The sequence below is a fragment of the Dermochelys coriacea genome, chromosome 6, assembly GCF_009764565.3.
Source record: "Dermochelys coriacea isolate rDerCor1 chromosome 6, rDerCor1.pri.v4, whole genome shotgun sequence".
In the NCBI taxonomy this organism is placed as follows: domain Eukaryota; kingdom Metazoa; phylum Chordata; order Testudines; family Dermochelyidae; genus Dermochelys; species Dermochelys coriacea.
In genome coordinates this window covers 121,635,600-121,653,442 of record NC_050073.1, presented here as the reverse complement: position 1 = coordinate 121,653,442, position 17,843 = coordinate 121,635,600, and the positions used below count along the sequence as shown (strand labels likewise).

The following is a 17,843-nucleotide window of genomic DNA, read 5'->3' as shown; positions in this document are numbered from 1 at the left end:
GATGCAGAGGAAGGAACAGCAGTAAGTGTGTAATTGTATTCCCCATTACAATGATGTACTGACAGTGTCCACAACTTAACAGGGTACAATTATCTATTTATTTGTACTAGAAGTGCTAGTGGTGCAACAAATACTGGTGGGAAAATTCTGCACCACTGCGCAGTGCAGAATTTGCACAGAAATTAATGCTTTTTGCACAGAATTTCCTTTCTCCCCCTGCAAAGAAGTAGGCTGCAAAAGATGCTCGCTGCAACTAGGGGGTGGTGGACCTGGCAGAGCCCAGCTCACAAACAGAAGACATGGCCCGGGGGGAGGGGCACGGAGGAGAGGGAAGCTGGAGGGTTCCTAACAGCTGCAGTTCCCCACACGCCCTGAAGGAAGGAGGAGCCATACAGGAAACTCTGTACAAGCCCGGGACCCAGCATCAGGCTGTTTCTCCTCTGGATCCCTGGGATCTGTGGGGGAGGGGATGCCCATGACTGGGCTCTGGGAGAAAGGGGGTGTGAGTGTCTTGCCCCCCCAAGCTCAGCTCTGGGGGAGGGGACAGAGAAGCTGGAACTGGGTTGTTGTAGGGGTTCCCTTACCTCTCTACTCCTGAATGAATTTTTTTGGGTCTGTATTGTTACCAAATTACCAAAATAATTGAAACTGGTGTGATTGTACAGTGTTAGACAAAAATATGGAGACCTTTAAAAAAAAATGAGAGGAGAACTTTTAATTTTTTTGGCACGGAATTCCTTCAGGAGTAAATAAAGACGTAGCATTGTTATGGGCTTTTCATGCCTCTCTGTAGAGTTAGGCAAGGGATCCATGTGGAGCAGTTTACATATAAAGGGATGTCCCTTGAATGCCCCGAGACATTTCCATGAAACTTTCATGGACGTATTCTGCAATCTTCTCCCAAAAGTTTCGAGGGATGGCAGCCCTATTTCTCCACAGTAGGACTCTCTCCCACGCCAGTCAAGGGCAACTTCGGCAGCCACCATTTCAGCGTGCAGCCTAGCAGCCGGGGGTGCTTAATTTTTTACTGGTATGGTTGTATCACAACCCCACTTCCCACCTCCCCTCTCACACACTTAACTTCATGGATCCCTTTGCATAACTGATACTCTAGAATAAAACTAGTAGACAGCTACTGTATTGGTAGTAACTTTAAGGGCAAGTCTACATAGCCAATGTTAAAGCACTGCCACAGCAGCACTTTAACGGGGCTGTGTAGTCACGGCTCCAGTGCTGGGAGAGAGCTCTCCCAGCGGTGTAATAAAACCATCTCCGCGAGGGGAATAGCTCCCAGCATTAGGAGCACAGCTCTCAGTGCTGTAAGTGGCAGTGTAGACAGTACTACAGTGCTAGGAGCCCCTCACAGAGGTGGTTTTATTACAGCGCATGACTACACAGCCATGTTAAAGTGCTGCCACGGCAGCACTTTAACAGCAGCTGTTTAGACATACCCTTTTGTGGAGGATTTTCCGCTTCTTTTTTTGTTGCTGTTCTTTTTGACTGACAATCCCCCATTTTCACATTTAAACATGCCCGTTAGTGTATAAGACAGGAAGAGGCCTGGGGGTATCAAAGACTAGCAAACAGCTCCAGTGGGAAAGAGGCATGAGACAGAAATTTTACCCAGGGTGCCAGCTGCTTCAGAACCCAGCTTGCGCACTGCCAAGCCCCATGCCTTGCCCCTTGCTACTGGCTCCTGCCTCTGCCACCCCACAGAGAGCTGTAGCTCATGAAAGCTTATGCTCAAATTAATTTGTTAGTCTAAGGTGCCACAAATACTCCTTTCCACCTGCAACAGGGACTGCTGCAGAGACTCCCCCAAAGAACCTGGATAGAGAAGAAAGGAGGGTCCCTGGCTCTGGTTCTCCCTGATTGCAGCCAGTTGAGCTCTCCCTTCTGCAGCTGGATGAATAATTACTGAACCCAAGGACTGGAAGCAGAGTGCAGTGCCCTGGGCACGGAGTGCAAAGCCACCCCTCTGTCCTGCAGTATGCACACAACACTCGATCCCCAAGCTGCCTTGTTCTCAAAGGGCATGCGCATGTGGATCTGCATGTTGGAGAGCGGGTGGCCCACAGGAGAACTAGCCCAAGAGCTAACTGGGTGGGGAGCAAGAGGCTTTCTGCAGAATCACACTCCTTAGTCCTGCTCGTATTGTGCTCCTTAGAACTCCCTGCCTGCTGCCTTTCAGCTCCCCTAATCTCTGAGGTCAACTCAGATTCCCTCTCCAACCATGCTTAGGGGTGGTTGGTTAGCTTGCAGAGAGGGAGGTTTGCTGCAATCCATTCTGCCTTCATGGATTTCACAACATTGAGCTCCTTCCAGCAACATCTCCGCTCCGGTGAGTCGTTCCCTCTTAGCAAAGGCTGAATGATGCAGTGTGTGATTCTGCAATCAACTACATTTAATTACATTGTTCCAACAGAGGGGAGTCACACCAGGTGCTTTCTACTGTAAATTGCGCACCTAAAACGAAAGATTTGACCAATAAGAAGCAAGCAGTTACCATGATGCACTCAAAAGCGAACGTTCGGAATCACATGAATGTCGTCCACCTGACAAGTAAAAAAACCTGAAGGGGAACATTGTTTCTAGAGAATGTAAAATATATTTAATTCAAGCAATAAATCTGATTTTTTATTACTATTACAGTTAAACCTAGCCTACTTTACCCATTTGTACTGAATGCTTCGGCCACTTCCTTACCGGTACGCTCTACTGGTCCATACTGGCTTACTTTCACCTCTGCTAGCAGACCTGTGCTCCCTGCCTTTGTTACCTTCAGGAGTGAGATACCAGCTAAAGCCATCACCACCTGTGGAAACTGGCACCAGCATTTAGTGCTATTGCCCTATACTCTGTTTCATGCAACTGAGCAATTCCCTCCTCCTCCTCATTTCCCTCACCCCTGGAGGGTCATCCTCACCAGGGCTGGTGCTGTGAGTGGCACCATGCACAAGCACTCCAAAGCAAAAAAAGTGTCAGTAGGTATGACTTGTTTAAAAAGTTTACGGGAGCAAAGAAAGGGCAGTCTGAATCTTCTTCACTTTCGCTTTCCATTTTAACTATACGGACAACAATAACGGTGGGTGTTTTATCTGCAGCTGCCCCTCCACACCCATGCAATGCTGGAGGCCAGATAAGGAGGAGAAAGAAGAGGACTTTGGGTAACATGTTCAATGACATCCTACAAGCCAATGCTGCAGACCATTGCAGTGATCTAGCTAGGCTAAGCTGGGCTAACTGTGAGGAGAGAGAAAATTTTAAGTTTTTAAGAACTTAATAGGGGAAAACTCAAAAGCTGTACCAGGAAGATAAATATCGAACAGTGGCTCTCAACCTTTCTAGACTACTATACCCCTTTCAGGAGTCCTATTTGTCTTGCGTACCCACAAATTTCACCAATTTAAACTGCTTGCTTACAAAAAAAGTCGGACAGACAACTGTTACAGCACACTTACTGAAAAATTGTATACTCATTTTTACCATAATTATAAAACTAAGCACAATATTTCCGATTCCATTTCAGTGTATAGTATACAAAGCGGTATAAACAAGACCTTGTATGAAATTTTAGTTTATACTGACTTTGCTAGTGCTTTTTATGTAGCCTGTTGTAAAAGCAGGCAAATATCTAGAGGAGTTCATGTACCTCCTGGAAGACCACGGTGTACCCCTAAGGGTACGCAAACCCCTGGTTGAGAACCACAGGTATAGAACATTACCAAGTACTTACCACTTACAATAAGAAGCTTCAGATTACTAACACATTAACCTTTGTGAGAGTTTGTACATGGTACTCTTCCTTACTCTGTGCAGTTAATGCCAAAGGCATTGTTCTTAAGAACAAAAGATTACGCAACATGCTGTTTCATTTCAGAGAAGAATCAACTTTTCCTCTCCTTGGCTGCAAGTCCAGCTTCAGTCTTGATGTCCTATTCTTTGCTTCTCTTTGGCCTGAAGTGCTGCATAGATTCAGGGTTCCTGTGGCTGTACTTCTTTGCATCAAGTTTATCCACAAGTTTGTGGTTCCTTCCCCTAGTAGGCCCTTGCTTGTCCATTAGGCCCCTCTGACTGTTTGGATAGCTATTGATGGAGTATAGCTCATTCTCCCTGTTCGTATGCTTAGGTCAGAGGTGGGCAAACTATGGCCTGGAGGCCACATCTGGCCTGCGGGACCATCATGTCCAGCCCTTGAGCTCCCCACCGAGGAGGCTGTACCCCCTCCCCTGCTGTGCTCCCTCCTCTGCAGCCTTAGCATGCCGTGCCACCCGCACAGGAGGGGGCTGCACTGTGGGGGAAGGGGAGAGCAGGCGGGCGGTGCGAGTGGCGGAAGTGCAGCGAACGCAGGCGGAGGACTCAGGAGGAGCAGTGGGTGGCTGCGCAGCTGGCCGGAGAGAAGTGGCACTTTGAAGGGGGGGGGGGGGGAAAATCGCTGCTTCTCTCTGGCCGCCCCGCTCCTCCTGAGTCCTCTGACCATGTTTGCAGGGCTGCATTCTGAAAGGGGCTTTGGGGGGGTTGGATAGGGGGTGGGGTCCCAGGGGGCCTGTCGGTGGCAGGAAGTGGGAGGGGAAGACAGGGTTAGGGGAGGAATAACCTTCCCTACCTGGCCCTCCATACGGTTTTGGAATCCCAGTGTGGCCCTCCAGCCAAAAAGTTTGCCTAGCCCGCTTTAGGTCCTTTGTGGGCAGGTTTCTCATGTACTGTTTTCAGTTACTATTTTCATCCAAACATCTTTTTGAGCAATTTCCTTTTTCATCAAATATATTTCCTTTCAGTATTTTCCCTGGATTCCCTTCAGTACATCTGTAGGTTTTTTTTCCTCCTACTTTCTCTCTAATGCTCTGCTCATCTACTCAAGTCTATTTTTTGCTGCTTCTCCTGACCTGAAACTGTTCCTATTTTCCTTCTTTCCCATCTCATTTCCCAGTCCTTTAAAATTAAAGGACAGGAGAATAAAATCACCTAACTCCTACTCCAGCTCAGCATCTTGATTTTTCTTCTTCCCTCCTTCTTCTCTAACAGCTTTTTCCAACTGTCCCCGTCAGGTGGGCTCCAAGCCCGCTCCCTAGCTTGAGCTGCCCTCTCAGTGGCTCTCTCCCCACCCTGGGACAGCATTCAATGCTGCTGCATCACAACTGCAGGAGGTGCTAGTGCCAGGGTCAGGGTTACTACCCTGTGAGCAAAGGCCCTGGAAGGTGAAAACTGCAGGCAGCCTGGAGAAGGAAGAGCAGACAGCAGAAAGACCTAGGCATCCCAGCAGGAAGAGTAGAGGGAGATTCACCAGGACATAATGGGGCTTTTCCAGTAGCAAACAGATGCTGCAGTCTCACCTCAGGCTCAACAATCACAGGCTTGCTTCCCTTTGCGGTCCAAGGAGAACTCCATTACAGCACCTCCCTACACCCCATCCCCAACATTCCATGGGGCATCAGCGGCCACATCCCTACCCCTACACATTGGGGGACCTTAAGGACAACTACAGCTTCACATATACAGCAACCATGGTTTTCCACAGGTGAGCGTGTGTAGGTAAGATGGACATGAATGATCTTTCTTCGTAATGCATTAGTGAACAGAACTTATGTTTTTAAATGCATGTGCTTTTAAACTGAAGATTTTTATTTGTACTGGTTTTGTTACGGAGTAAAATTCTGTTAATCTTTATTAGTTCACAACACATGCTGCAGAGTGCCTAGCAGTTCTGAAAGCACCTTCTGACTTGTTACTGAACAGAGTGAGAACTCATAGGTTCAGTGATAAAAGTGTAGTAATCATAAATGTACAGCAAGCACCTCAAAATCAATAGGTACATGGTCAGCGTTATTTTCATAGATGCACCCCAAGCACTCTACAATTCCTAATAGGCTCCAAAACCTCGGGGCCAGGTAGCTCACACTACACGTTACTGTGGCTCACTGTTAAAGTGCTCTTTCAAAGCCTCCCTGAGTTGTACAGCTCCAGGCTGAGCTCTAATAGCCTTTGTGTCTAGCTGTTCAAACTCAGCTGACAGCTGCTCCACCTCCATCCTGCAACCCAGAAGCAACTTCCCCCCCTTTGCTTCACAGATATTATGCAGGACACAGCAGGGAGCTAGAATCATTGGGATTTCCCCCCGCAGGAGATGGAATCTTGTGATTACACAATGCCAGCATCCCTTCAGTCAATCAAAAGGGCATTCAATTGTCATTTTGCACCTAAGCCAAGCCAGTACTTGAATCTTTTGCTTGGTGTGGTCGAGGTGGCTGTATACAGCTTCATGAGCAAAGAGTAGGCTGGTTCACCCAGGATCACTATTTGCATTTCAGCATTGCCCATGGTAATCTGCCAGTTGGGAAAGAAAGTCCCTCCTTCCAGCTTTCTGAAGGAAAGGGGGCAGAAAAAGTTATGAGATATAGATGACATGGGATGAAGACGGTTGCATAGTGGGAAGCTGACCCCTTACTCCTAGTCACCCGTGTGACTTGTTTCTTTCCCACTGTGCATTGCCAAAACTTCCCAGGAGGTGGGTTGCACACTGCATGGACAAGGACCGCTGATGAATATGCACAGCTCCAAGTACAGAAGCACACAAGCAATATTCTTACTGCAGCGGCTTTATGCCAGAGTAACTTGCATCGTGCAAAGTTTGTAACATAGACAAGGCCTTAGCACAGAGATGTCCTCTGACAGAAAGATAACCCTTCAGCATGCCCTTCTTGGGAAGAAGATATCCCTAGCGTGAGCTCAGATTGTGAGCATGTGATTTGTCTGGGCATACCTGCTGTTTGTCTTACTAGCAAAGAGAAACGTGAAATTGTCTTCAATGGCAATTGGCTAGAAGACTGCTTTATTGCAGTTCTCTAGCCAAGTAATTTCAAGGGACAGTGCTACAAAGTCTGGCTCAACCATGCACAGCCTCTTGGGCAGATTTTAGATACATAGAACCCAGAGCTGTTAACTGAAGGTGCTCAAACTGCAGATCCACTTATGTTCCATGCTACTGAAGAGACGGGTCAAATTGGGGGGCTGGGGGGGGGAAGAGAGGAAGGGAAAAACAAAGCTTTTCCTGCATTAAGAGGAATCTCAGGACCCAACTTTCTCCATTTTATTGGATGATTCTTCTATTGACTTTGAGCAAGAATGTGACATCACAGTAGGCTGAAACTTGAGCATTTCAAGTCCCAGCCTCTTCTCTCTCTCAAGGGAGAAGTGTGGAAGCTGCATCTAAGGTTCCAGCCTACTGTGGGCTCATTCACTCTAGTTCTTTGGAGCTCTCCAGAAAACAGGATGAAATAACCCCCAGACATCTCAGATCCTTATCTCTTGAGAGGAAAAGGGGAGTGTTGCATCCAAGGTCAGAATACCACATATGCAAAACTAGGGCACGTGTCTATGGTCCAAACTGGGAGGGGCAGACTTTTTTTTTTTTTAAAATAAAGACTAGGGCAAAATTGTACACAGACTGAAAGAATGAACTTTGTTTACTTGATTGGCAATGCCACTTGGTGAACAGGGCTGCAGTACCACTCAAATTTGGCCCAGCTGCCCCCCCCCATCATGGTTAACCACATCTCGCACAGCAGGATGAGCAGTCGCTCCCGGCAGATCCACCCATGTAAGTGCCACATTACAACAATGCACCTCCACCACCTAGTCACAATTGTGAACTCCACTGCCCCAGGGGTCACAGCGACTGGAAGGTCCCCCTCCTCTTTAAAGCACTATGAATTTTTGAAATTCCTTTTCCTGATTGTCCAGCTCAGCAAGCCTGCTTAGTGGCTAGGTGTTCATTGTTATTTATATTAGAAGGTAGGTCCCCAGAAGTGTTTGTGCCTAGGGCCCACTGATAGGTTAAATCCAGCCCAGGTCCCAGTCTCTCCGCCCCATAGTATGTGAAAACCCCATTAAAAAGGCAGGCTAAATTTAAGTGTCTGAATCTGCTTTAGCTGGTTCTTTTGTAGCCTAGGCTACAACATGACTTCAAACATGTTAGCCTGTGGCTTTTCAAATCCTATTAAGCTGAACTGGATAAAAAAAAACAAAACAAACAAAAACATCCACACAAACAAAAGAGAACCTTATGCCTTTTGCCCATCAAGACTAGGCCTGTGGATGGAAAATGGTATAGAGGCACAACGAAAAGGACTTGACGGAATCTCCATATAGCAAAACCGAACGAGTACCAGACTTTGTTGCTGTTCATCTTGAAACCTAGATATATTCTAACAGTCTTTCAAATGTGACAAGCACTAAAATTCCCACAGTAGTTTTAGAGATCTCCCCAAGGGCAGAACATTATGACAGGAGGACAAAAAGGTGACCATTTACTGCATAAAATATTTATTAAAAATTTCCTTACCTATTAATTCATACTGGTGTCTGCCACTGCAGTCATAGGCATGCTAGCCCATCCATCATCTCAATGAGAACAGATAGTGGTGGATTTAAGATAGAACTATTTCATATCCAGAATTCATGTAGCAAAAAATAAACCTAGACTGCCAATCCCAGAATTAAAATCATGTACAACATTAAGCTCAGAGTGCAGATATAAATGAAGAGATACATGAAAGCACTAGGTACATTTTTCAAGCACTTCAAAATGAAGCTAATTTTTTGGATGAGGTACAAGTGTAAGCTACCAAAATATCATAGTTAAGATGACTTTTTAAATGCTTTCTTCAGCTCCAATTGTTGCATTGAAAAAAGAGCAGGAACATTTCTACCATGAAAGCAAAAAAGTTTTATTGTTCTACTAGTGGCACTTTAGAGATTTAGAAATGTTTTGAAAGTTATATTGACTGGTTCATTAGCTTGCATGGTTACAGAACTAACCACTAACGTTACTCATATTCCCTTGTGTAGGCCACTGCCTCACTCTTCTACAATCAATATATGCGAAGAGCTTTCTAATTTATTCCAGGAAGACTAACTGTTCAAAAACCATTTACTTCAGCCAATTTGCTCCTCTTGTCAGAAGTTGAGAGAGCCATGGTATATACTCAAAAGACACCTTTCCTCTCCAGTTCAACAGGAGATTTTTTATTCCTTCTATAGGAGGTATTAGTGTTGACAGGCACTCTGAAAATTTGTGACTTCTCAGTAATTGTGTACAATACTCTTGTATTGAACAGACTGTATTTTCTCATTGTTTTGGGACATCCTATATTTAAAATGGGAACATTATACTTGTGTGTGATAAGAAATCACCAGGGCCTGGAAGTGCCATTTCCCCCCCAGTGCATGCTGTGTCTGACAAACTGTTAACCTCCACTATATTGATACGTGGATTAGGATAACAGGAAACTGCGATAGCCATGAACATTACCTCAGGAAGCCATTTCTGCAGAGTAGCACGAGGTTTCATTTTATGCCTAGGCCTCGGATGAAGCCATTGCTATACTACGAACCCTCATTAGACAGTTTAACTCACCAAATGACTTATGGGATTTTTTAAACAAAGTGCCACTGTGAACTATGTTTCGGTATAAATTTTGAGTAAGTATGTACCAAAATCTCTGCAGGTATGTCTGTTAGGGCTACTAGAAACTTTTTTAAAAAATGCTAAGAGTAAAACCTAAATACTTTCCCTTCACTACCCCTACCACTAACTTCCAAGTTTGAGTGAGAAAATTTAAAAGGCTGCAGGACAAAAGCCAAAAAAAAAGGTTCCCATTTAAATTTTTAAAAATTGTTATGAGAGTCAGTATCTAGGGTAGCAGATTTCTTTATTGTGTTCTCAAAAGAGTGATGTAAAAAGAGCCACTATTCCCAAAATCCCAATCTAAAAACAAAACTGCAGTGGCCAGTCTTAGCCCAATTATTTGTCCATAGAATTGATATTAGAAAAGGTTATGGGTTTCCCGATTCCAACGTTCACAAATGCTGAACAACACGTGCCTTTGAAAGCATCACTGTACTCAGTCTAGTCATCCTCAGAAGTCAGAGGAATGTCATTTAAACTGAGTTTGCAGCCAATCCACAATTCAGATATGAGAGGTTTCAGAGTAGCAGCCGTGTTAATCTGTATCCGCAAAAAGAAAAGGAGGACTTGTGGCACCTTAGAGACTAACAAATTTATTAGAGCATAAGCTTTCGTGAGCTACAGCTCACTTCATCGGATGCATGAAGTGAGCTGTAGCTCACGAAAGCTTATGCTCAAATAAATTTTTTAGTCTAAGGTGCCACAAGTCCTCCTTTTCTTAATTCAGATATGTAATCATATTCATATATGTATTCAGTAACCAAGGCAAATGGACCTGGCTCATCCCCTCCATGAACATAGCCAGCACAGGGGGATTGGAAACTCCACAAGCCTCCTCTTGTGCCATTTCCTTGCTCTTGTTTCCTTACTACTACATATGGAACATGTAGAGGTCCTGTTGCTCCAGGACCTGGAAATTTTGTGGTATGTGAAGGGGGCAGAGGCTTCTCACAAAGAGGACCTGTGCCTTTGATCGGGCGCAAGGCATCCTGCATTCAACTCCATTTTTAGAGTCTTTTGCACCCCTTGGTGTTCCACTGGCTCCATGAGGTCACAGAGGTCCACAAACATGTGTCAAGTTGCATGAATCAGGGCTTGTATTCAGAGGCAGTTAAGGGCATATATGAAGTTATGCTACCCAGCATTAAGTATTTCCACTTAAATTTCAAAAATCACTTTTACACTTTATATTTGATGGAGACTACAGTACAATACATGCAAGGGTGGTTTTGCACGTATTGCAAGAATGCATTTTTCTAAAATAGACTTTTTTTTTTAAATATCATTTCAGGCAGAATTAAGTGATCCAGCAACTCCAATTTATGTCTGGATAGTGACAGGAGGGAAGAGAAAGTCCTTTGAAGTAGGATGCCTTCAAAAGATATCTTAACCTTTTGTATTTTTAAATTTTAAGCTGGGCTTGTGCCTTTTTATAACTTTGGTTTTGCCAAGAGATTCCTAAGAAGTCTTGGGGAAGTTTAGTGTCAGCTCCAACATGAACTGAAAGAACAAGGATGGTTTGTAATTAGTAACAGTATTGCTAGATAGAAAGTTTATACTAAGATAAAAATTCTACTTTGTAGCTCTAGAAGAGGCAGTGATAAAAGTACTGCTGCTTTCCTAAAATATTTTAAAAGGTTCATGGACAACATTTAAGGCCATTTAAGATATTCACTAGGATCAGCAGGTTGTTTTGGGGTGGGTTTTTTTTTTTTTTAAAAAAAAAGATGCAAGTTGGCTGCCTAGACTGTACCCTCCTTGCTGAGAAGTCCAGAGGGGGAAGAGATGTTTTTGCATGCATGGAATGGGAATGGGGTGGGGATGAGAGGGAGTTGCAGGCTCTTTCTACTGAGATTACTTAAAACAGCGCTGACATGCAGCTGTTTGGGGTGAGGTGGCGCAGGGTGTGTGGAAGAAATGGATTTTTGCTGCTAGAGATCCAAGGGAAAGAACATCTCCAGACAACCAGGGCTGGAGCCCCAATATTTGTTAGCATAAGTAGCCACTGTATGCTGGAAAGAATTACAAGATGCATAACAGTGAATAGATCTAGAGTGAAAAACAGTTTAGCACTTATCAAAAGCAACTTTGTTCTTACATAGGTGTCACAGAAAAACTTTAAAAAAAACCAAACAGTGTTACAGCAATAAGTTACAGTAAGGTTGTGCATGTGCGTGTGTGTGCACGTGAGAGAGAGAGAGAGAGAGAGAGAGAGAGGAAAAAAAGGGGAAAGCTTATATCTCCAGGTCAAAAAAAGATGCCATCTGAGAATATTTTGAAGAGATTCCTGCATCATTTGGCAGTGTTAGAAAATGATTACAATACCACATGTGAAAAGAGCAACAGAGATGCAAGGCTTGGTAGTAGCAATGAAACATTTTAATGCCAAGAATGCTCTTGAAGACCTTGTTTCAGTCAGTGAGATGTCTGGATCTTCTGGTGATTAGTAGAGACGTTTTTACTGACTTTAGGAAAAATATTTAAATAATAGTTATTTTTAAATGCTGCTGGATTCTTTCCTTTTATTTGTAAGTTTTAAGGAAGAGTGAAGTTTATATAGATGTTACTGAAATGAATCCATATTCAAATTTTTCTCTAAAGGTTAGAAATTGGTCATTAAAAGATTATCAAATATGGCAGAGGGTTGTGTTTCATAATGTGAGTGGAGATGTGCAGACAATCAACCAACCATTCTGACTGATAGCCTTGGACAGAGATGCTAATCTTTTAGCCTGACCTGACCTTTTTTCATGTTGAGGTAACATACTCTGTAGACAAATGAAGTAAATCAATAAGCAAGTTAATTTATTGTACTATGGGGGGAACAAAACAAAAACACACACCACCATTTGAACAAAATGCTGTACTTCTTTTCCCAAATATGTCAATTACCTTTGTAAGCCAAATTCCTTCAAATATGCCAGAGATACAAAGTCCTCAAATGACAACCAAATCCACAAAGAATCAGATGCTTGAAAACCTATTTGAGTCATCTTTGGGGAAATTAAAAAAAAAAAAATTTTTTTTTGTTTTTTTTTTTAAAAAAAAAAAAAAACTGATCACATTTTCATCACGTTACCAACAAGGGCCCAAATCAGTTTAGTTGAACTATTTCAAAATGCCTTTGGGCTGAAATCAAGCACGAGAATCAAAACCTAAGATTACATTTTTAGATATTATGGGATGAAATTAGGCATTTCGGATAGAAAGTTTCTTTCACTTTATGTTTGATAGTATAAATATTATGGGTGTGACAAAGCTCTGTCCTTGCCTCCGTGGGTCCCACGTTTCCTGGCGGATTTCGCTAGCCTCAGAGGCTCACTGTGACCCTCCATGTAACCCTTCTTTCTCTAGAGACAAGGGTCACAGTCTACTGAGCCATTTTCATCATAAGCCAGCGAGGGAGGTGAGGAGAAGTTATCCTTCCTTGCACAGTCTCTGTTGTCTCCCAGGCTCAGTGATTAATCAGGGGGCAAAGGTGTGTGTGAGGGGGGAGCGCCCAGGCCCACCCTCTACTCTGGGCTCCAGCCCAGGGACCTTAATAGCATCAGCTATGGTAGCTGACCTTTTTAGAAACATGACATGTACAATTCCCTGGGCTACTTCCCCCACAGCAGCCCTCACTTCCTCAAGCTCCACTTCACCCTTACCTCACGGCCTCCTTCCTTGTGCCTGATATGGTGTGTACTACTCAGCCTCTCCAACCGTGCAACTTCTTCCCACAGCTCCTGACATGCACACCCACCTGACTAACTGGGAGGCTTTTAACTAGTTTCAGCCAGTCCCTGATTGGCTTCAGGTGTCCCAATCAACATAGCCTTCTCAAAACTTCTTAATTGGCCCCAGGTGTCTTAATTGACATGGAGCAGCTTCCATTTCACTGATCCTGGTACCAGGGATTTGTTTAGCCTGGAGCGACTCTCTCTCTCCCTCCCTCCCACTGCTCTCCCATAGCCTTCTAGCTTGGAGGGAGATGGGAAGCTACTACTCCTCCTGCTAGGCCCTAAGCTCTCCCTGCTGCTCCAGCTGCTCCCCTGGCTAGGCCAGACACCCCCAGACACCACCCCATTCTCTGCTACCTGGTTGCTGGACCCCCCACTCTTGGGTGCTGCTACTACTCCAACTGCAGCCCTGGGGTGGGGAGGGGGCTGCTAGCCCACTCCCCAGAGAGGAGGAGTGAGGGACCCCAGCCACTGCTGTTGTGGATACCACCACCACCTGAGAGGGGTCCTTTCTGCCTGCCTGGACCACCACCTGGAGCTCCTGGAGCTGCTGCTGCTGCTGTGGAGTCCGCTGCCTGGAGCTGCTGAAGCCCGAGGAGGAGAAGAAGAGGATCATCTGCCAGTGGGGCAGCACCTAGAGACTTTGCAGACCACCGTGGAGGGGGCCCTAAGACTGAGTAATTTTCAAACTGTGCTCTTGTGGTGGGGGTTTTGACTGTGTTTACAGGGACAGGGGGTGTGGCTTGGAGCTGCCCCCCGATCCATCTGTGTGTCCCCCCAACCCCCACCACTACTACCACCACCGCTGCCCCCTCCACCACCCCCACTGGCTGTATACCATCTGCCTCAGCTCCTGCCTCTGGACTCAGCTGCTTGCTTGGCTTGCCACGCCCTATTTCCACCCTTTGGGCCAGAAGCAGCAGCCAGCTAAAAAAGACTTGTGCAAGTGCACATGGGCACATGTGCCCCCCCGGACTGCCTAACCCCCAGCTTTGCCCTTTACTACCTGCCCCATTTGCCACTTGCTTTGCCTCCTCTTTTGCTCCAGCCCCCCTTACTAGCTTCAGTTTGCCTGCCCCGCCCATTTCCTTCTGCAGCCTTTGTTTGTTTGCCCCGCCCCAGCCTCTGAAGCTAGCCCCTTGGTTTCCCTGTTCTACCCCCAGACCGCTTAGCCCCTCGCTCCATGTGCCCATGCCCCCTCCCATGCGCTTGTGCAACTCCCCATTTCAGTTGCAACCCTCTTCACTGCACCTTCAATATTGTTGAATCCTGCCCCCCATAGTGCACCAAGAGGAGCCGGAATTTCCACCTTGTGTCGGTGACTGACCCCTAACCCTTGATTGCCCCCCGTCCAGCCCACCCCTTTTGGCGCCCTCCTCCCCTGCCTGCAGCCTAGCGGGGAGGAGTGGTCGACCTGCTTCCCCTCTCCCCTCCTCCTTTTGGTGTCCCCCTTTCCTCCTTGCTCATGATGGTGGGGGATGAGACGGGTGAGACCTCTCCAGTAGCCCGAGCTCTCCCTCCCCCGTCTGCCCCTCTGTCACCCCCCCAAGCTTCTACGTCCGCTGCCAAACCATCTGCCATCGCCCCCGCTGGGGCACCAGCAGCGACGGGCACCGGGGTGACCTCCACTGCTGCCACGTCTATCACCCCCTCAGATTTGGGGAGGGTCCTCCCAGCTGGCGGGAAGGGCCAGGGGAAGAAGAAGGGGAAGGGCCCCGCTAAAAAGACCAGGCCCTCCATGGCAGGGGCTGCCCCCAATGCCCCGGCCCCATCTCCAGCTGGGGCGCCCCTCCCCGCTGTTCCCTCCACCAGCTCTGCAGGTGTCCCTCCCCCGGCCCCTAGAGCATACGCCCAGGTGGCGGCAGCCCCCCCGCCTGCCGCTACGTCATTTCTCCAGCCCACCGCCTCCGCTACCATCTATAGCGGCCGGGGCCCCTTTCCCACCATGACCAGGAAGCACGGCATCCGTTGCCTCCTGGTGCCCGCCTCACCCCACGTGGAGACCTATGTGCGGGCGTTGGCGAGGGTGGTGGGGCCCACGGCCATTGTGGCGGCCTCCAAAATGTATGGCAAGGTTGTCTTCTTCTTAGCATCGGAGGCCGCCGCCCAGGAGGCGGTGGAGAAGGGCCTGGCGGTGGGGGGCGTGTTCGTCCTCTTAGAGCCGCTAGAGGACCTAGGCGTCCGCCTGGTCCTGACCTCCGTCCCTCCCTTTCTCCCCAATGCCGCCCTGTTACCCGCCCTTTCTACCTTGGGAAAGCCCATCTCTGTCATCAGCCCTCTCCCATTGGGCTGCAAAGACCCCGCCCTCTGTCACGTCCTCTCCTTCCGCCGGCAAGTGCAGCTTCAACTGCTGCCGGCGGCGCACGACGGAGAGGCACTGGAGGGGTCCTTCCTAGTCCCCTACCAGGGGACCCCTTACAGGGTGCATTATTCCACGGGGGAGGCCCGGTGCTACCTCTGCCGGGCGATGGGGCACGTCCGGAGGAACTGCCCCCTCGCCCGGGAAGGAGGGGCATCCAGGACCCCCGAGCCCCGGCAGGGCACCGGCCCCGTCATCGCCGACGCCCCTGGCTGCCCGGCACCTGAAACCGCCCCTCCTCCTTCACAATCCACCATTGCTCCCGCTCAGGCCCAAGGGGCACCTCCCCCACTATGCCCAGACGAGCGGGAGAACCCCGCCACCGCTGCTTGCAATCTGGCAAGGCCTGTGGAGGAGGGTGCGGCAGGGACAGCGCCAAGCATGGGAGAGGGCCCGCCCCAAGGGGAATCTTCCCTCCCTTGTGCTGCCCCACCGTTACCCCCTCGAGTCCCTGAGCCATGGCCTCTGCCCCCTGACACAACCCCTGCTAGCCAGCCCCCGGATGATGCCATGGAGGGCTGGGCCCTAGTCCAGGGGAAGCGGGGCAAGCGGAAGGCTCGAGCTCCGCTCCTCCCATGTGACGCAGAGGCCCCCCGGAAGACCAGGAAAGGGGGCACCGATGCCGAGCCTTCCGCTCTACCCACGGGTGTGTTCCACCCACCAGAGCCGGCTGGGGAAGACGTGGCAGCACTAGAAGGCGGTATCTCCCCTCCACGGGAGTCCCTCCCCTCCAAGACCCCCGAGGCACCATCTGAAACCCCAGTGTGCCCCAAAGTAACCATCGCGTCAGGTGCCGGCGGGGAGAATCCTGGGGTAGCGGAAAACAATTTCCCCTCTATATATGAGGAGATCGAGGCCCTGGGTCTGACCCTGGTCACCCAGGGGGAGGACGATCCTATGCCAGCGGGCCTCGATCTGGGCGACTTCTTTCCAGCCCCCCTTTCCCCATACTCCCTCCCCCTAACCGTCGCTTCTGCTCCCACCTCCGAGGAGCCCCTGGACTCCTCCATCAACACGGCTGCAGAGGGCACCCCGCTGAGAGCTGCCGAGCCAGTTGAGGCGACGGCCAGTGCCACGCGGCTGGAACCTGAGCCACCAGGGGCATCCCTCGCTGGTGAGGAGCATTCAACCTCCTTTCCGGGAGAGGACCCTACAGAAGAAAGTCCACCTCCTGATGCCGTGGCTGCCAAATCCACCAGACAGCTTGCGCCCAGCATCGGTGAGAGCCCTCTCCCGACCCAGAATCTCATCTCTACCCCTGCCCCTGCCCTTCTGCCGCCCACCTCCCGAGATATTATTGCCACCCCTGGGACAGTCTCCTTCCCCTTTCCAACAGATGACTCCCAGGGAATGGCCTTTGTGTTTGCCCGTCCCGACCCACCAGGGGCTGCTATCCTCCCTCCGCCGCCCCCTATCGCCCCAGCATTCAGGTCAACCCATCAAGAGCCCCGTCGGGGGTCCGCACCCTGTCTGCCCGTCCCGCTGGGCCAGGGGGCTGTACCAAGGGCCCCATCGGGAAGCAACCAGACCATAACGCCAGCCCCCCATGCGCTGCGAGAGGAGTTGCGGGAGTTCCTAGAAGACGTCCGTGGCTCCCGCAACAAAGTCCAGCTTGCCCTCCAGCGATGGGGGGACTTTAATCAAATCCTCCGGGCCGCAAGGGCCCTCATGGGGGAGGGGAAAAGGACCGGGAGACAGGGCGCCGCGGCCTACCAGCGGGTCCGCCACTTCCGTGACTCCTTACTCACCTACGGGGTGGGTCACGGACTGCTACGCGGCCCGCCGGGAGCCACGAGCATCCCTGCCGGCGAGGATCCCCCCCAGCCCTCCTCATGGCACCCTTTACCATCGCAACATTGAACACCCGTGGCTGTAAGATGGGTCTCCGCAGGTCCCAGGTGCTCTCCTTCCTTCGAGAGGGGAGGTACTCTGTGGTTTTCCTGCAGGAGACCCATACGGATCCGACCGCCGAAGACAGCTGGCGGCTGGATTGGGGGGACAGGGTCTACTTTAGCCACCTCACAGTTCATACGGGTGGAGTGGCGACCCTGTTCTCCCCCGACCTACGGCCCGAGGTGCTGGGGGTCGCCGAGGCTGTGCCGGGTCGCCTGCTGCACCTCCGGGTCCAAATGGAGGGGCTCGTAGTCAACCTCGTCAACATCTATGCCCCAGCAGCGAGCCCGGAGCGGCTGCAATTCTATCAGCAGGCATCCGCCTTCCTCGGCACCTTGGATCCTCAGGAGTGCCTGGTCCTGGGAGGGGACTTTAACATCACCCTTGAGGAACGGGACCGCTC

The 17,843-nt window shown here is 49.1% G+C and overlaps 1 protein-coding gene and 1 long non-coding RNA gene across 12 annotated transcripts in view; one reads left to right on the top strand and one right to left on the bottom strand.

The window, feature by feature from the left end:
- LOC122460569 overlaps positions 1-3,251 on the top strand; it is a 30,843-nt gene extending 27,592 nt beyond the window's left edge. Inside the window, exon 3 of the long non-coding RNA XR_006281964.1 lies at positions 3,105-3,251. This is a non-coding gene — a long non-coding RNA (uncharacterized LOC122460569). The remainder of the gene's footprint in view (positions 1-3,104) is intronic.
- The window catches only part of FERMT2 (FERM domain containing kindlin 2), a 113,108-nt gene that overhangs the window by 73,070 nt on the left and 22,195 nt on the right, over positions 1-17,843 (bottom strand). The window lies entirely within an intron of this gene.